Source organism: Trachemys scripta, chromosome 20, assembly GCF_013100865.1.
Source record: "Trachemys scripta elegans isolate TJP31775 chromosome 20, CAS_Tse_1.0, whole genome shotgun sequence".
NCBI classification, from domain to species: domain Eukaryota; kingdom Metazoa; phylum Chordata; order Testudines; family Emydidae; genus Trachemys; species Trachemys scripta.
Window position 1 is genome coordinate 15759987 of NC_048317.1, and position 19298 is coordinate 15779284.

Consider the following 19298-nt stretch of genomic DNA (forward strand, 5'->3'; position numbering starts at 1 on the left):
TGTCCAGAGCGGTCACAATGGTGCACTGTGGGATAGCTCCCGGAGGCCAAAACCGTCAAATTGCGTCCACACTAACCCTAATTCGAATCGGTAATGTCGATTTCAACGCTACTCCCCTCGTCGGGGAGGAGTACAGAAATTGATTTTAAGAGCCCTTTATGTCGACAAAAATGGCTTCGTTGTGTGGATGGGTGCAGGCTTAATTCGATTTAATGCTGCTAAATTCCACCTAAACTCGTAGCGTAGACCAGGCCTCAAAGAGCTTACAGTCTAAACAGGACCAATAAATGTTGGAGGGAAAACAGAGGCACATAGAGGTGAAGTGACTTATTCAAGGTTACACAGTAGGTCAGCAGCAGAGCTAGGAATAGAATCTAGGTCTTGTAAGTCCCAGTTTGGTGCCTTACCCATTGGACCACAGTGCCACTTAAATGCCCCGACCTTTCTGAAAAGCACCATTAGAGTTTTTGTGGGGTTAAATCTTCATGTTTAAAGGTTTCTGGGTTACAGTACAAGGTACAAAATATGTCATCATTAATTTTCAGTTACAAACGTCATCTTGTTTAGTTATAAAAGAGCAATCAGAAGCTCAAAGGAGGACAGAGAAATTAAAATTCTACCTTTACAAAGAAATTCAGATGTGATTAAGAAACAAGGACAGTGGTATGAGAGAGGCAAACACATTGCGTGAGGTACCATGTCACAGTCAATGCTCTCAAGAAATAAGGACGTCAAGTTTGCTTTGTATCTGAAAGATGGCGCCTCTGACAGCTTAGCACATCCCTAACTCCGATTCAGAGCAAAGAACACAACCTACTGAATAACAAGCAGCACTTCCTGCAGTACCCGAGGTTTCCCTGAAGCTTCCCCATGCAAAGTTAGCCTGATCCTACTTGAGAAACAGCCAACAAGATCCAATCTGAAGTGGCACTAATTTAGCAAGCCAGCCTTCTGGCTAATTATTTATGTCATTATTAAGTATTGTGTTACTACCCTTCTCCTTTTATCTTGAGGATTTAAACACATCCCCAAATTAGCAGCTTTAAATTAGTTTCTTGGGTTCCCATCTCTGGACCACAGCAGACTTTAGTCTCCAAGAAACATGGAAAAAGTCTCACTGGGGGATTGGCAGAGAAGGGGGTGGGTCGTTCTGGGGTTCCCACCTCTTGCAGCTCAATCTAAAAAGTCAGCTGCCCCACACATCACATAGATGTCAGTGGAAAGAATTCTCATTGCCTTCAGGGGTACATTGTTTCTGAAAAGCCGGCTAAGCTGAGGCAATGACATTGGCCAGGGGTATTGGAAACCGATCAGGTTTAGTCTCTGCTTACTGACCCCACTTCTCATTGACAGCTGAAAATAAGGCTCCTTACCTCGCTGTGCTTGTCATGGACGCTGTAGCAAAGTCACACTGGCAGGCCAGGCGGCAATCAGAGGGAGGGGAATGCAAGGAGGAAATTTCCCTCCCTGTCTTCTTGAAAGATGTTGGCACAGAATGGGAGCGTGCCCTCCAGGTTAATGAATTCCCTTCAGCCCCTCCTCCCCTGCAAGGGGAGGGTGGGGCTGACCCACACTTCCCTCTCCACTGGGTAGAGACTGATCTCCATCTGGCCCCTGTAGCACATGAGCCTTGGTGGTAGCCGGCCTGTATACATTTGACAGGGCAAAGATGAGTAGCTGGAGTTTATTGCCCTGTTTGAATTCCAGACACCTCTGGATGAAAAATGACCCACTTAAAGTGATAAAAGGGCCTGGTTTTTATTTACTGGAGTGGTAACGAAACACTCCCAGATCCATCTTGTTTGTACTGTGTGTTCATGCAGATCAGATGCTACCAGGCACATCGATATTCTGAGCTACAGCTCCTAGGTGTTTACCTTTGCAATGGAGTTCTGAGGGGAGACATAAAAGGGCCTGTCTCTCAGTCACAGGCCCCTGCGTTTCTACTGCACCAAGCATGGTGACATTGGCATCCATTTTTTTTTCAGTTTTCTTTTTTATTTATGTCCATCTGTTACGTCAGATTTACTCCCGCGCCATACGTTTGAGCTTCTTCGGCTTCTTTTGAGAGATCTTTTTCTTCTGAGCAACTTCCTCTTCTGGCTTTGGAACAATCTGCTCCTTCTCAGTGAGGATCATCTCAGTGTGACGGGGGAGCTCATGTAGGGGTTGATATGACCATAAGCTCTATAGATACGCCTGCGCATTTTGGGGGCCTTGTTGACCTGGAGGTGCTCAATTACCAGAGAATCCACAGCAAGACCTTTGAGTTCAGCATTACGCTCAGCATTTTTGAGCACGTGGAGTAGGAACTCTGCACTCTTTTTAGGCCAACCTCCCTGTGTCCAGCCCCATTGCTTGGCCGGGACATCTCTGCCAACTCCACCGTTGTAACGACGGAAGGGAACACACTGCCTTTCTAGTATTTCGTGGCTTTCCGGATATGCACGCCCTCGATAGCTTGAGCCGTCTCACGAGTGTTCTTGAAGTAGACTTGGTTAGAACCCCTTGCCTGGCAGGGTTTGATGGGTGCTCTGGATCAAGTGAGTAGCAGACCGTTTTCAGAGCTTACCTCAGGCACACAAATCTGCCTGAAGAGGGAGACTCACTTGCCTGGCTTTTTCCCCTACTGCCCTACTTCTTCCTTTCCCTCCTGGTCTAGGAAGGGTGCACTTCTGTCAGCCATTGGGTTGCTGTGTCCCCTTTGCCCCAGCTCTGCACATTTCGCCAGGCCTCTCCTGCTCTGTCAGCACAATCACACGATGAAAACGGGAGCCAGGATGCAGCGGAAATGGCAGGACAGAGGTGGAATCTGCCAGGGCCTGCAGCAGTTAGTTTGGAAGACAGCTGGTTAGGTGAATGTACCCGTTAGTGTTAAGATACCATAGGGTAAAATTAATCACAATGACTATGTGGCTGCTGTGGGGTAAATAAGTGTTTCAAGACCATGGAGAGATACCGGAGGAATTGCACTAGTATCTGACTGGCTCAGAGCTACTCTTAGCACTTGGGTCAGAGATTTTTGACCCATTGTGTTTCTTATTTCACTGGTCACACTGGTAAGACATAAAATTGTGTGATCATTTACAGGCACTTCATTACCAAGCTGACGCCGATAAATTGGAAGGAATTCAGACAAGAGCAGTGAAAATGATTTAGAGGCTGGAGGGACTGATTTACAAGGAAGATTAAGAGGGTTAAACATGTCTTGCTTGGCTAAGTGCCATCTGAGGGGGCTCTTTACAAGTATTTGAAGAGCCTAAATGCTAAATACCAAGAAAAGAGGAATTATTCAGGCCGTTCTGAGGTGGTTAAGGCATAAGTAATGGGATGAAATTAAGCAAAGGAAAACTTAGGCTTAATATTGGGAAGTACAATGTTTGTAGACAGGTTTCAGAGGGGTAGCCATTTTAGTCTGTATCAGCAAAAACAACGAGGAGTCCTTGTGGCACCTTAAAGACTAACAAATTTGTAGAGCGCATCAGCCTGTGGAACAGGCTCCCAGGAAAACTTAGTGGAAGTCCCATCATTTGGGATATTTAAATGTGAACCAAACAAATTATTGTATCATTAGTATTTATTATTTGTACCACTGTCGCCCCGAGGAGCCTTAGTCATATACCAGGATCTCACTGTGCTACCTGCTGCACAGACATGGGACAAAAGACAGTCCCAAACAAATGACTTCAGAATGTAATGAAAGGAATGACCCTGGACCCTGGACCAGGATGAACCCTGACCAGTGACAGTCGGTCTTTCCACCCTGTAATCTTTGATTCAACTGCAATTAGTCTTCCTTTGTCCACGTACGCTAAATGTTCTTCTGCAGCTGTCAGCATTGTCCAACCACAATCATGTTTACTCATGAGTGAACAGAGGTAGGCAAGCACTTTGCTACCTGCAGTTTATTTAGCAAATTCAGCCCCCTTTCCTGTTTGCAAGTTGTCTGTACACAGGAGGTGCTTTTTATGACGCTGGTTGATATTCAGTTATTTGGCAAGTATTTTGTGTCAACAAATTCCAGCCGTGGGGCTGCTCGTGAACTGTTTGCCATGAATGTTTACTTGGTCACCTGTCACATGGCATTGTTTGAAGGTGCAGTTGGTCACCTTGGTCACATGGCACTGTTTTCGTTCTTTTATAGGCATTTCAAGATGGCCACATAATCACCCCCGGCTTGCAGCTTTGCGTGAAGGCTTATTCTCACAAGTGTTTGTGAGACTTTGCTCTGCAGGGAACATTCTCCTGAACAAAGAGTTGCTCGCACAAATGTTCATAAGGTAAATAAGAAGTGTCACTGATATCATCAAAGTGAGATCTGTTCAGAACTCGCTGAAATATTTCTGAGAAATGTTCCATAATATTTGGCCTGCTATTTAGCATGGGAACAGGAGAATCGTCAACCCACATTCAAGAAAAATACGAAACCCTTTATGAACGACTGATACAATGTTTATATTAAAATTACGGTATTTGGTTGTGTTTATGAAGAATTACTTAAAATTAATACATAGTTGGGAGATCTTAATACACTTTAAATATTTAATGTTATCAATAAATGCTACCAATAGAGTAAACATATGAATGCCTTTTTAGCTGATTACTAGAAATTACTATCCATCATTTAACAAAAATAACAGTTAATCTTCACTATATTATACAGCAGTTTACCATCCTTGCTAAAATCTACTCATGCACTTGCCCAGGTGCGCAATTTGTTTGGATGGGCCAGTAAAATATTATGACTTGTTTTTGTTTGATGAGGTGTTCCATTCTTAAGAAGCATGGTCTACGGATTAAAGCACAGACCTGGGAGCCAGGAGACCTAGATTCCATTCCCAGCTCTGCCACTGACCTGCTGTGTGGTCGTAGGCAGATCACTTAACTCTGGTCATAATTTCCCCACCTGTCTCTCTATCTCCCAGTGTTCTGAGGGCAAATTAGGTAGTATTGGTAAAATGCTTTGAATGTGCAGGGCCAAATCTGTGATGGCGTAACTCCTGAAATCAGTGGACCTATGAGAGCAGATAATTCGGCCTGTAACATTCTATATAAGTGGTAATAATCATCATGGTAAAGACAGGTGAGTGGATTTTGTGCTTGAGCAGTTACATTTTCATAACGGGTTTGCAGGGTGGAATGGTGTCATCCCTACAATTGATTTTTATTTTCAAAGCATAACTCTTTCTCTCTCCTGCCCCTCGACACATACAAACAGCTCTCGTGGGCTTCAGCAGGCGTTGTGCAAGTGTATTTCAGGGTAGAATCTGGTGTACACATTTGGAATGCTCTGGGATCTTCTGGCACAATAGATGCAGGGAGTATTAGAACTGCATTGGTTAGGACTGGAGAGAAATTCAGCCAGAAATGGGCATTTGGCTAAAGACTGGCCAAACTTTGATAATAGGCTTTGGCTGAATATTTCTTTAAGTATCTTTTAGAAGCCAAATAGTGAGAAGGTGCCACTCCTTTCCCCGTAGTATTAGGGTCGTGACTGGTCCCCTGCGAGTTCCATCTCCTTCCCCTGATTTGGTCTGAAAGTGACAAAGGTCAGGGGGAGCTAAGGAGAAGATTCTACTTGCTGGATGCGTCTTTCCCCTTCCTCTTTGTGGTCAGTTCATGTCAGACTCACTTACTGTTATTCCTCTGCCATCTCCTGGCCATCTCCTCCACTCAGGAGGGAATTCAGGAGGACCGGCAAGCTCTAGGCTTGTGGCAGTAGCCCCTAGGGAAGCCATTTACTCTGTCATCACTCTTACAATCTCTATTTTAAACTCATCGTTTTGTCACGGTCAACAAACCTTGTTTGAAGAGGCAGCTGTGCATCTAATCCAGCGGGCTCGCTAATTGCTGGAACCCTCTAGATCAACAATATTAGACAAACAGTAGCCCCCATAAGGTCACTACCCTTTCCAGAGCACATCGGCCCCGTTGCCCATGAGCAGAAATATTAAACCTTTGCACAAAGAAAATGAGAATGGACAGACTTGCTAAAAGCTGTCTCCAAACAATGCAATCACCTGTAATTATAACAAGGCACTTGTTGCTGAAATCCCAGTGCACCTGCTTTAATCAAACTAGGAGTCTGAGCCTGGCAGGCTCTCCACTGACTTTATTGGCTTGGGATCAAGCCGGAGATATTCTATCTGCTGTGCAGTGTTTTTTGCATCACCTGTTATACAAATAGCAGCGGCAGTGTGGTCCAGGGTGTAGGGCACAAGCTTGGGACTTGGGAGCGCTAGGCTATGTTCCTTGTTCTGCCACTGATTTGCTATGTGACCCCAGGTGAGTCACTTGACCTCCGTTTCCCTTTTTCTGCCTTGTTTATTTAGACTAAGCTCTTAGGGCAGCAGCTGTCTGGTTTTATGGGTTTGCGCAGCACCTGCTGTGTTGGGGACCTCAAGACACTACAGTAATGTAAGTAATAATGGAAAGGGATCACAGTTGCAGGGCTGGCTGCGCCTCTGCCCCCTCTTTGACTCTCTGATGCACCCCCCTCAGGTGTCAGGCCTTTACTTCTCCTGGGGTGGAATCCCTCAGTTCTCCCACACTTTGCCTGGACCCTGTGTTTATCCACCATGTGCACCCAGCAGGTCCAATGGGTGTGGCACCTTCCTTTCAGGAGCGGTGACTAGTGGGGGAAAGAGTGACCCGCCAGCCTCCTTATACCCCCACGTTGTTGGTTCTTACCAGAAGGAATAAAGTGCAACATAACAGACAAGGGATTTTAAAACAGCAGACTGTCTGTACACAGGTGGATCTTACCTGGAGGCTAACCATCCCCGGAGGGAAGCCTAGGAAGGCCTAACAGGTGTCGCTGGGTGTGTCAGTCTGAATAGCTTCTCAACAACTGTGTCCGACAGCTGCTGCCTCCCCTCTAGAGAGAGAGTCACGTGGTAACCAGCCAGAATTCTTTGTTCTCTCAGTTCCTGGGCTTCGGGGCTCTGCTAGCCCACAACCAGTTGGCTGGGGTCCATGGGAGGCTGAGCCCGTCTCCTCTGGGCCAAGGGCTCTTCAGTAACTCCCCGTGTTTGCTGGGGGGATGACTTGTCTAGAGTCATTGTTTCACCTGCCTCTTTGTTTCCCCAAAACACTGTTGATTTAACTCAACATAGTCATACAGCAAATGTCCCCATAATCAAATCAGCGTACATTCTTCATGAATTAGCACAGAGCCGCTCACCATATACAAAACAGAGGTACAGATTTTTTGTATCTATTTCCTGCATTCTGTATTGTGGTGTCATGAGGTTGACTGTTAGACTGGGTGAGACCAGTAGTCCATCGGGGGTGGGGGACAAAAAACCCTACAAACGAACCTGGACCAGGCAGCACTAAATTATGGAGGAACTTTCACAAAACTCTGAACTATGTTGCTGGCTACACCTGATGGAAAAGCCAGACACTCATCGTCCACTCCCAGTCACTTTGACTTCAGTAAGGTTACTCCTATCAGTGAGGTCTATGGGAATCAGGTCCTGATGCTCACACTTCCTTTGCTAGGACTTATTTTCCAGCTCATCTGCAAACACCAGCCACAGTGTTCCTTGTAACATCCACAACCAGGAGCACGGCAACATTGAATTTAGTTACATAATTCTCCTGAAGTGTGGTTCTCAAAAGATCCCCACATCTCTCCTTACCCTGCTGGCTGGGAGCCTGCGACAGTGAGAATTGTTATAGAATTTTCGGTATCCAGCATGAGAGCTGTGCCTCCAATTACTCCCTGCAAACAAACAGCACAAGCTGCTGGTGCCCGCAGCAGTGAAGTACCTCAGATGCCTTACATAGAGCTGCACTTGTGTGAGAAGTTGGAGAGCAGCTGGCTTGGCCAGGGAGCTGTTTACAATGTTTGATTGCTTTCTGTCCTTTTGGTCCTTCACTGCCAGATCTCAGCGCTGTTGCTCCTGTCAAATCTCACAGAGCCAGAACCTCTATTCTATATTTTCCTCTCCTGAAGGCTGCTTACATCGAACCTTGAACTCCTGAAGAGACTCAAAAGGCCCAGCCAGGTCACATGATAAGAGGCAAAGCCCTGGCAGCTGTGGGATGTTACTCAGTGTTGGAAGACTGCATGTAGGTGTATCTACTTGTGCCATCTCACTGGTGGGGTCTGTGGTGGCGTCACACCTGCTGTTGCACCTTTGCAGCTGCCTTTAAGGGTCTCTTTTAGGATACACCGGTATTTCAACAACTACCTTCAAAATCCCTCTACCAGGACTCACCAGCCAAACTCCCGCCCCCTTTCATGCACCCCCTCTACCCCCAGAAAAAAAGATCTGCTTTGGTTCAAACTCCTACCACCTGTATTACATGAGAGGTCAGACCATCATCACTGTGCTCCCTTCTGGCCTGATAAGCTATGAATATGAATTATTTTCTATCCCGCTCTCAAGATCTTGATTTTTGGGATGAGACAGGACCAAATTTATCCCTGCCAGAACCCCCTTGATTTCAGTGGGTTTTTGCAACTGATGAATTTGGCCCCGGGAATGTTAAGTCTGGAGTTTACTTGTATTTACTCCCAGACCAATTCCAGTCAGTGGAGCTATATGGAGGTGTAAAATTGGTGTGAGATCAGACTCAGGTCCAAGGGATCAGAGAAAGTGTGTGTGTCAGGGAAGCTGTGGACTGGGTACAGAAAGGGAGTGCAGACAGTATGTGTGGGCTGGGGCTGGAAGAACCTGGCTGTGCATCATCAGCAAGGGAACGGTAGCTGGGTGGTCCCCGCGCTCCGGTCCAGAAGGGTTAAGGGCAGCCCATGAGAGGGCTGTGGCTGGGGCAAGCAGCTCCCTGGCTGAGTGGGAAGTCAGGCTCAGCTGGGGCCACACCCCAATTAAGGCCCAGCTGGTCCTATAAAGGCCAGGGCAGCCAGAAACCCAGACAGTTCTCCTTCTGCTTCAGAGAGAGAAGGGCCTGGCTGTCTGGAGCTGAGGGAAGCAGGGCTGGGCTGGGGGAAGGCTAGAGGAGCTGGGGAGCTCTGGCCTGGGAAAAACCCCAGGCTGCAGGCCTAGAGTAAGGTCAGCTAGGTACTGGGGTTGCAAAGGGACAGCCCTGGGTAGGCCAAGGCAGCAGGTCCAAACCCCTCTTGCCAGTGATGAGTGGCTGATCCTGCAGTCTGCCCCAAGGAGCGGGGGCTTGATGGTGACTGGCAGTGGCCTGGTACTGAGGCGAGGTGGGGATAGGGGTGGGGGTTCCCCAGGGAGGGGAGACCCAGATCTGTGGGGTACTGCCAGGGGGCAGCCTCCCAGTGATAGGGGTGCCAGGTCCTGGGAGGGGCATGGGGCCAGAGGAGAGGTGGATCACCGGCCTGCAGAGGGCGCTTCGGACGCTGGACGAGCTGATTCCCCGAAGCAACCAGTAGGGGGCGCCGCAGGGGTGAGTCCGATCTCTTACAGGAACCAACAGGCCTGTGGTACTAGCACTCTACCAGCCAGAGCCAATAGCAAGCACGTGCAGAGCCTTCGTGGGCAGAGGGACGTGAAGAACCTGTGCCCCCAGCACATGTTTGTGTTAGCAAAGGAGTCCTGGGCACAGCTGCAAACAGAGCTAGTGTTATACTCCGCTATAAAAATTAGAGATGAGCAAAGTGGCCAAGGTCAGAAACCACCCTGAGCCTTTGCCCAAAGTTCCCCTGAGCGTCCACCCCACCCTGAAAAGAAATCATGGAGGAACTTTGACAAAGCGTGAGTCGCTTTTAAACCATTGATGCTCATTTTCAGCACTCGGGGCTGCACTACAATGATTCGTCTGGAAGCGAAGTGTTGAAATGCTGCAAGGAGAGTTCTTCACATGGTCTTTGAGGCCCAGACCAAGGCAGATAGCCCCAGAGAAGGTCACGCAAAAGCTCTCATTTAATTTCCATTGTGCATATTCAAGATAGGTTTAAAAAAAAATCTTCTACAATTGCAGGTACTATATGAACTGAACCACTTAAGAATAACTAATCCAGGCTAGGAATTATGAATTCCATGCTAATCCTGGCCCTGCCACCAGCTCGCAGTGTGTCCCTGAGCAAGCCACCCTGCCTCGGTTTCCCTGTCTGTAGAATAGGGGTAATAATACTTGCCTACCTTACAGGGCATGGAGAGGATTAGTCACTTAATGTCTGAGTGCACTGAAGGTGTGAAAAGGAGAGAGAACAAACCACACATGACCGATGTTAACATCGGTTCCTGTATGGCTGGAAGGTGCTTCGATACTACAGTGGTGAAAGAACTCTGTTGAGTAGAATGGAATAAAGGGCTGTGTGTAGTCATTGAGCCAGATTCCCAGCTGAAGCCAGTGGAGTGACACTGATTTACCCTAGCTAGCATCTAGCCCATGGGCAGTAACCCAGTGAGCCCATGTATAACGCCCATTGATAAGCTGGGCTGATTCTGACACATCTGTGTAGGGTTCCTTGTTGGACTATGGATCCATCCAATTACAACTGCCACATATCGCCTTAATATTTCCACTGCTCCTGCATTGCACCATCTAATAGACCAGAGGGCAGTAACCCACCTCCTCAACGTGACCACAACAGCTCGTCTGGAATCCTATTGCGTGTGCAATGTGCAAGAGATCAACCCCGAGAGGAGGAAAACACTCGCCCATCATCTCTGCGACAACAATTACCCTTGGGGCATTTTGTTCACCTCAAGGAAAATAAACGTTATATTTCCTAATTAACACTGTCCAAGTATGAGCTCTGCCCCGCCATTATTCTCTCTCAGAGCCGGCTCCAGGGTTTTGGCCGCCCCAAGCAGCCAAAAAAAAAAAAAAAAAGCCGCTATCGCGATCTGCAGCGGCAATTTGGCGGGAGGTCCTTTGCTCCCAGCGGGAGTGAGGGACCGTCCGCCGAATTGCCGCCGAATACCTGGACGTGCCGCCCCTCTCCGGAGCGGCTGCCCCAAGCACCTGCTTGCCAGGCTGGTGCCTGGAGCCGGCCCTGTTCTCTCTCCACGCCACTCTCAGCGTAACGACTGGTTCAAAATCCAAGCTCTGCTGTTTTGTAGCTATCAAAGCCAGGAAGCACTTTTTGGAACTAATCGCTACACAAATGGCTTCAACTTGGGTCTGTGTTTACTCTGGGACACAGCACAGGGGCACAAAGGGCCCTCAGTGGAGATGGCAATGTCTCCCCGAGGTTTGAGTTTAATGATTAGTATTAATAATACTAATAATATTTAGAAAACCTAATAATACAAATGAGAGCGTATTTTAAAATGAGAGGCACAGAAGCTGCAGCAGTTTGGGCTTCTGCCTAGTGAATCTAAACTAATTCTGAAAGCAAATAAGACACGGGTAAAAGATTGTATGTGCCCCTTCCCGCTATCAGTAGTGGTCCATCACTGCACCAGTGCCAGAGAAGGTTCTTACCATCTCCTTGAACCTTCATGTTGTTTATTTCTAAGGGGCTCTCTACATTAGAATCAGCGGTGTGCCTGCCTGCAGCACGGGTAGACATACCCATGTTGGCTTTCATCTACCTAGCCCAAGTAACAAAACAGAGAAGTGGCAGCAGAAGTGCCGGAAGCTCCCTAGAAGTTGGGGGGGGCACCAGTGCCCAAACCATGGCCCCGCCCCCTGCTCTGCCCCTTCCCCTGAGGCCCCTCCCCACTCTGCCTCTTCCCCCAGGACCCCACCCCCATTCCACCCTCTTCCCCCAAGGCCCCACCTGCACTCTGCCCTTTCCCCCAGGGCTCCGCCCCCACTCACTCCTCTCCGCCCCCTCTCGCCCCGCCCCCCATTGCTCTCCTTTAAGGCAGGTAAAAAGTGATGGAGCCATGGCCCCCAGGCCCACCCCGTTCCGGCGCCCCTGAGCCGCAGCAGCACGGACTTCAGCACAGGCTGTACAAGCTAGCCCCTGCCACCGCCCACGCTGCTGCCGCTTCACGGCTAGCGTTACTTGAGCTGACTAGATCAAAGCTAGCTCGGGTATGTCTACACAGCACTGATTCTAATCTAGACACCCCCACAGAAATAAACCACAATCCCTCCCAATGGAAGCAGCTCAATTCCTGTCTCCAGAGCTCGTGACTCAGCAGCATGAAAGGAGGCTTAAGCAGGATCTGAAGTAACATCTTAACAGAACAATGAGTTCGCAGGTGTCCTAGGAGCCACATGGTTCCCAGCCGTGGAGGGCACCTTGCTCCTGGACTCCTCAGGCTAGTGAGGGCTGAGAGTGTTGCGGAAGCGGAGTATTCATGGAGCGAAGAAGGAAGGGCCTCAGGTAGCTATGAAATGTAGTGACCCGTGATACGCAAGAGGTCAGACTAGCTGATCTAATGGTCTCTCCTGGCCTTAAACTCTGTGTATCTGATACTGCAGCTGTGCAGCACAGAGCTTCAGCTCGCTGCCCCACTCTGACGGCTGCTCTTCCACCCACGGCGGTTCCCCTGAGCCAAGGTGGCCAATCCCTCCACACTGCACCGTGGTTTGAGACTGTTTCACCAGCTGACATCTCAGCACTAGCGCTCTGGGCCAGCTCTTCAGCTGGTGTAAATCACCACTGAGGTCAGTGGAGTTAGGCCAATTTCCACCTGCCTCTGGGACTCCAGAGGTGTCCTTTCCATACTGCTCAGTCCCAGGACAGTCTCCACGGTGCTTCTGCGCAGTTAATCATGAACTTGCACAGCTGCTCAGAGGTAGAAAGGAAGAAGTTACAGAGAGGAGCAATCAAACTTCTCCAACCATTTGTGTCCATCTTCAGGCATTGTCCACTTGTCAGGGGCTTTTCATGCTGAACGACCCACCCAGTGTCTAGGATTACAGCTATCCGAACTTCTTGTTCCCCACTTGGAAGCAAAAGCTAGAATAAGTACAGATGAAATGGAGAAAGAGAAGGTTGGGTAGACTGGGAAACAGCAGTGCAAGTAAGGAAAGGGAAGGTCCGCATAATCTGCCTATTCTGAATGCATAAGCAGTTGCTTTTAAACACCTCTTTGACTATTAAGATGTGAACATCTCTCACACTGTCATTCGCAATGTAATTTCCCCTAGATTGGCAATACAGTCTTGGATTTTACCTGTAACCAGAGGAAGTTAATGATACACATACCCAAGATTTCACCACGCCTGGCATGGTTCAGCAGCAGGGTTTGAACCCAGCGACTGTACAACTGCTCCCTACATCTCTGCCATTAGAGATAAAGGAGCAACTCTTTTGGGCAGCATCAGCACTGGTTTTTATCCTCTAGGATCACACCACTAGAGGGGGATATGACACACTCTTAGCTGGTGACCTACAAAAGCATCCGCGTGTTTGGTAACTTTGCTACAATGTTATTAATTTTCCAAGAACGTGTAGAACTCTGTCTTTTCTTAGTCTGAGCTGAGTGTCCCCATCCCTGGAACAAGATTGTCCCCTCAGTAGTGTGACAGACAAGGAGGAGAGGTGGGGGGAAACGCCTAACGCTTTGGAGACATCCAAGTGAGAGTTTTGTAATTCGTGGTCTCCATGCAAGACAATCGCTTTAAAAAAAATCCCCTCTTCAACATGACGCAAGGCTGTGAGCAATGAGAAGAAAGAAGCAGTCAGGACAGACCCGGAGCAATTATTAAACATCTGGTTTTTACGAATGAGGAATCAGATGTTCAAAGGCAGCAGATGATTTTTTTAAAAACGATTAGAAGTGCGGGGGAAGCAGCTACAGTGAACAAAGCAGCAGGTCTCGACCTCCCCCGGTGCAGCCGTAAACAAAGGCGGCGGGACGGGAGGATGGAAAGACGGGCTAGTTTACAGAGAGGAAGGCTGGGCCAGTGGGTAGGGTGCTACATTAGGCTTCAATAATCCTAGGTTCAGTTCTTGTCACTCCCACTACCTCTGGCCATGCGCTTAGTCTCTCTATGCCTCAGTCTCCCATCCATTAAATGGTATTAATGTGACTTCTACAGCTCACAGGGGTGTGATAAGGATAAATACATTAAAGATCATGAGCTGCTCACCTACTATGGTAATTGGGGACCAGATGGGATCTCTACATGCGTCACCTTAGAGCAGTGGTGGGCAGCCCGCGGGCCACCAGTTTGTTTACATTTGCACGGCCGCCTGCAGCTCCCAGTGGCCACGGTCGCCGTTCCTGGCCAATGGGAGCTGTGGGAAGCGGCACGGGCTGCAGGGACATGCTGACCACTGCTTCCCACAGCTCCCATTGGCCAGGAACGGCGAACTGCGGCCACTGGGAGCTGCGGGCAGCCGTGCAAAGGTAAACAAACTGGCGGCCCGCCAGCGGATTACCCTGATTGCCCGCGGACCGCAGGTTGCCCACCACTGCCTGAGAGACAGAGCTTCTTTGGACGCAGCAAGAGACTGGGTAGGGGGTAATATAACGTCCGTATCTATGGGTGGCCGTTCTGGGGCAGTTTTTATCACATGCCAGTTCCCAGGGTGATGTGACTAGGGACTGGCTAATTTTCAGAGCTTCAATAACGCTCTAGGCCGGGGTTTCTGTGCTGTGGTAGAATGGCAAAAGAAGAGTATCCCAAAAGGAATCATTCACACAGGGCCTTGAGCAGATACCAACTTTTCTTATTTAAAAATTTCTCACACATCTGAGATTTTCAGGGATTAATTAAAGATATATTTTTGGTTTTGGTTTTTGTTTTAATGAGGGTTGTCATGGCAACCACCACAGCTGTTTAGAAAGAAACGGGAAGGGGCAGACTCCTTGCCTGCAGTTTCAGTGGGGCTGGAGGCAATCTATCCCTTCCACAATGGGCAATTACAAAGCCATATATAAACCCCTCTAAGCCAAATCCTCCTTTAAGCCAATGGAGATAAAAAGTGCTCAGTACAATTTATCAAAAGGCCTCTCTCTGCCTGAATTACCCAATCTCTGTTTCTTTTCTTTGTGCTGACATGATAATTTTCTCTATATCGCTGCAAATTAAATTCTAATGAGAAAACCCTGCATTTAAATGTGATGAAGAGCTTTTCTCCTCTGAGATGGATGGGAATGTTGCATCCATTGTGCAGGGAGAAGAGTGGATTACATGTGGATCAAGGTGCATTAGAGAAGTTAATGGTTTCCTGGCCCCTGGCTGTGACATTACCTCCCTTTCTGCAGGCCTTTTGCAGTCTGTACTCCTCACATCGCCACCAGATGTTATGAGTTAAGCAGGTACAAGATGGATGATCTCTATCCACTGGAAGTTGTATGAGTGGTTCATCGGGCAGCACCTTTCTCTTTGAGTTAATAAGCACCGCAGGACTAAAGGCAGTGGAGGTACTGTCATAGAATCATAGAATCTCAGGGTTGGAAGGAACCTCAGGAGGTCATCTAGTCCAACCCCCTGCTCAAAGCAGGACCAATTCCCAACTAAATCATCCCAGCCAGGGCTTTGTCAAGCCTGACCTTAAAAACCTCCAAGGAAGGAGATTCCAACACCTCCCTAGGGAACCCATTCCAGTGCTTCACCACCATCCTAGTGAAATAGCTTTTCCTAATATCCAACCTAGACCTCCCCCACTGCAACTTGAGACCATTACTCCTTGTTCTGTCATCTGGTACCACTGAGAACATCCGAGCTCCATCCTCTTTGGAACCCCCCTTCAGGTAGTTGAAGGCTGCTATCAGCCTAGATAGGAAACTGGAGTCCTGGCATTTTCAGTCATTGAAGATCCCAGAGCGGGGGTGTTCACTCCAGTGGAATGGCTGTACTTGTAACAAGCCCTACCAGGAGAGTTGGTCCAACTGTCCATTGAGAAGAAGCTATTGGGCAAATTTCATCCCTTTTTATCCTCTTTGTAAATTGTCAATGAACAGATCACCGCGTTTCAAGTTTGTTTGTTGTTTGAAGCTGGCCGAGTAGTTTTTTGGAATCTCTTTTGACTGGTGGATTGCTCTCAAAGAGTTTGATATTCAGAATTTGCTAACCAAACTTTGTGGCCGGTCACCTAAGTCACATGTTATTGTATTAGTTCTCTGATTGGAGGACTGAAACTTTATCAATGGCTTCTGCCTGCAGCAAATTCTGTTTCTTGATGAAAAGACTTTGGGTAACTGGCTGGCATTGCTTTCTATGAACGTTGCATAGACAGAGCTTTGTCCATATCACGCTTATGGCAATGGAAAGCCATATATAAACCCCTCTAAGCCAAAGTCACAAGCCGACTGCAGCAAAACATGGTTTCTTGTTTGGTTAGCTGTTGGCAAACAAGATTTCACATGATCTGACGCGCTCTCCCAGGAAGCAACACTGAGGATGCCTTGGTATGTATGGGATTGTTTCCTCATGATCCATTGCAGAGGATACCTTGCACATGGATCACCCCCCAACTCCCCACCTGTGTGCGCTGCCTCTGCAGTTCTTCCTCCCAACCCCCATCCCAGGATCCCTAGGTCTGGGAATGCCTGCATGGGGAGCAGGAGGCTGCATGAACTGCACTGCCAGCTGTGGGTGGCAGTGTGAAGGGGGACGCTTTGGCGGGTGTCCTGTGGAACAGCACTGACAGAGACCCCAGAGATAAGGACAGAGCCCCCAGGGCTGGTGAGGAGCCACAGGGCATCTGTGTCCGGAGAGTGGATTCACTGTCTGTGGGGCTTGCTGGGCATTAAAGGGGGGGGGGGGTTGAACACCCCAGTGAGGCCCTGGAGGATAAATCCTTTCAGCAGAGGCAGAAGCAAGAACACAACTGAAAAGGGAATTTTACATCCAAAAATGTGAGAAGGAGAGCAAGGGTTAAAGTGAGCTGGGACAGATGGGGTCATAGATCTGGCACTGGTGAGTGAGCTAGTGTCAATGCACTTGGACAAACTGCTGGCACTTAGCACCCCTAGCTTGACATGGGATCTCTCCATGCGTCACTAAGCTGGGTGAGCAGCTCATCACCACTGAACAGATGGGGGAATTAAGGCACAGAAGGGGAAGTGATTTGTCCCAGGTCACACAGTGACTGCGCCAGGAATAGAACACAGGTCTCTTATTCATAGATTCATAGATTCTAGGACTGGAAGGGACCTTGAGAGGTCATCGAGTCCAGTCCCCTGCCCGCATGGCAGGACCAAATACTGTCTAGACCATCCCTGATAGACATTTATCTAACCTACTCTTAAATATCTCCAGAGATGGAGATTCCACAACCTCCCTAGGCAATTTATTCCAGTGTTTAACCACCCTGACAGTTAGGAACTTTTTCCTAATGTCCAACCTAGACCTCCCTTGCTGCAGTTTAAACCCATTGCTTCTTGTTCTATCCTTAGAGGCTAAGGTGAACAAGTTTTCTCCCTCCTCCTTATGACACCCTTTTAAATACCTGAAAACTGCTATCATGTCCCCTCTCAGTCTTCTCTTTTCCAAACTAAACAAACCCAATTCTTTCAGCCTTCCTTCATAGGTCATGTTCTCAAGACCTTTAATCATTCTTGTTGCTCTTCTCTGGACCCTTTCCAATTTCTCCATATCTTTTTTAAAATGCAGTGCCCAGAACTGGACACAATACTCCAGCTGAGGCCTAACCAGCGCAGAGTAGAGCGGAGAAATGACTTCTCGTGTCTTGCTCACAACACACCTGTTAATACATCCCAGAATCATGTTTGCTTTTTTTTGTAACAGCATCACACTGTTGACTCTTGAACGCCCTATTCACTAGGCCACACTGCCTCCCTCATGGGTCAGTGAGAGACCCAGTAGGATGAAACTTCCCTTAGGGGAGGGCAGTGTTTGGGACCAGCTGTATGCCCCTCAGTGAAGGGCCTGTTAAACCTTTGCCTTTGGGCTCTCGTGTGGTGCCTGGTACTGGGTGTGTCACACCACAAGCAGAGCTCTGCCGATCAGTCACAGCAGAGCCCAGAACTGAGGATGCTCAGGTCTGGGGATCCAGGCCAAATTCTAAACACTGAGCCGGCTCATCACGCGGCTCCCTCCTGTCCCCAAACCCCTACAGCCAGCTGGGGTCCAGGCGTAATATGCTGCTAGAATGGGGGCAAGGCGCTCACCTCATTGGGCTTTGAGCTAAACCAGCCAAACCTCAGAAGTTTCGACTGAGTTTCTCAGAGGGTGGAAGGATGGTCTTGTGGTGAAGGCACTAGCTGGAGACTCAGCAACTCCAGGTTCAATTTAAGGTGTTACCTCCTGTAATGGCTCCCGGCCTAGCTGCACCACTGCCCTTTCTCAGGGTCTCACCAAGTGCTCCCCCCACATCCCCTGGATTTTAGGCGTTGGGCCTTTACCTCTCCCAGCATTCGCCCTTAGACCAACTCCTGGGTACCAACCATGCCTATTTCAGTAGGTCCAACGGCATGTGGCACCTGCAAGTCCCTTTTCTCCGGGAGCCTGTGACAGCAGACATCTGCCGTGAGACAGAAGCAACTGCTTCAGAACAAAGCACCACTTATTCATGACTCAAAAGTCCCAAGCCTACAGAACAAAGGATAAAACCCTAGAAGGCCACATGGGTCTTCCTTGCCCCTCGGTAAGTCCCCCTCAGTCCAGCTGACTACACCTGTGAGATTGAGAAACAGCCGGTATTGCAGCAGCAGGCTCCCTGTCTTTGTGGGTATGTCTATGCAGGGATACAAGCCCCACAGCACGGCCGGGGCTGGCCCAGGCTCCCTTGGACTATGGGGCTAAAAATCGCTATGTAGAGGTCCAGGCTCAGCCTAGAGCCGGAGCTCCGGGACCCTCCATCCTCTCAGGGTCCCAGAGCTCAGGCTCCAGCCTGAGCCAAATGTCTACACTGCAATTTTCAGCCCGGCAGCCCGAGTCAGCTGACCTGGGCCAGCCACCGTTTTTTCATCCCTGTGTAGACATAACCCGATGTGTCTCAGTCAGACTGTCAGCTTTTCCACTCACACTTCCCGGCTAGCCTGTCTGCTCACCCAACCCCCTCCGCTTTCCCTGGGTCTTTGAGCTTTTGGTTCCCCTTTGATCGTAGGCTTTGCCTTGGGAAGAACACCCCTTCTAACCTGGATGGAGCCAGGTAGGCAGTTTCTTCCCCCAGTTGATGGCCCAACCATTCTCATCTTAACTTCTTTAAAGTTGTGTACCTGAGGCTGCCTTGGTTGTGTCATTACTTTACCTTTCCTGCCCCGTTCTTTAATAATCTCTTTACTGCCTCCTTTGATTTAACACTATGCATTCAGGGAGCAATACAAAACGGAACAGGGAAACTGAGTCACATAACATTAATGCACGGCCAGCCCACATCATTTTGGCACCTGAGGCGGGGAGCTCAAATGACGCCCCCATGTCCCCTCGCTTGGGCCAAAACTTTGAAAGGTCTCAATTCTGCCTTCTTCCTGTTCTACTTCTCTCATGGTACTGCTCTGCTGCCTACCCCAAGAAAGGAAAACGAACAACTTAAAATGCCT

At 48.7% G+C, this 19298-nt stretch overlaps 1 pseudogene; it reads right to left on the reverse strand.

The window, feature by feature from the left end:
• Positions 1–1976: 1976 nt before the first annotated feature.
• LOC117868411 lies at positions 1977–11458 on the reverse strand (annotated as a pseudogene).
• Positions 11459–19298: the final 7840 nt, after the last annotated feature.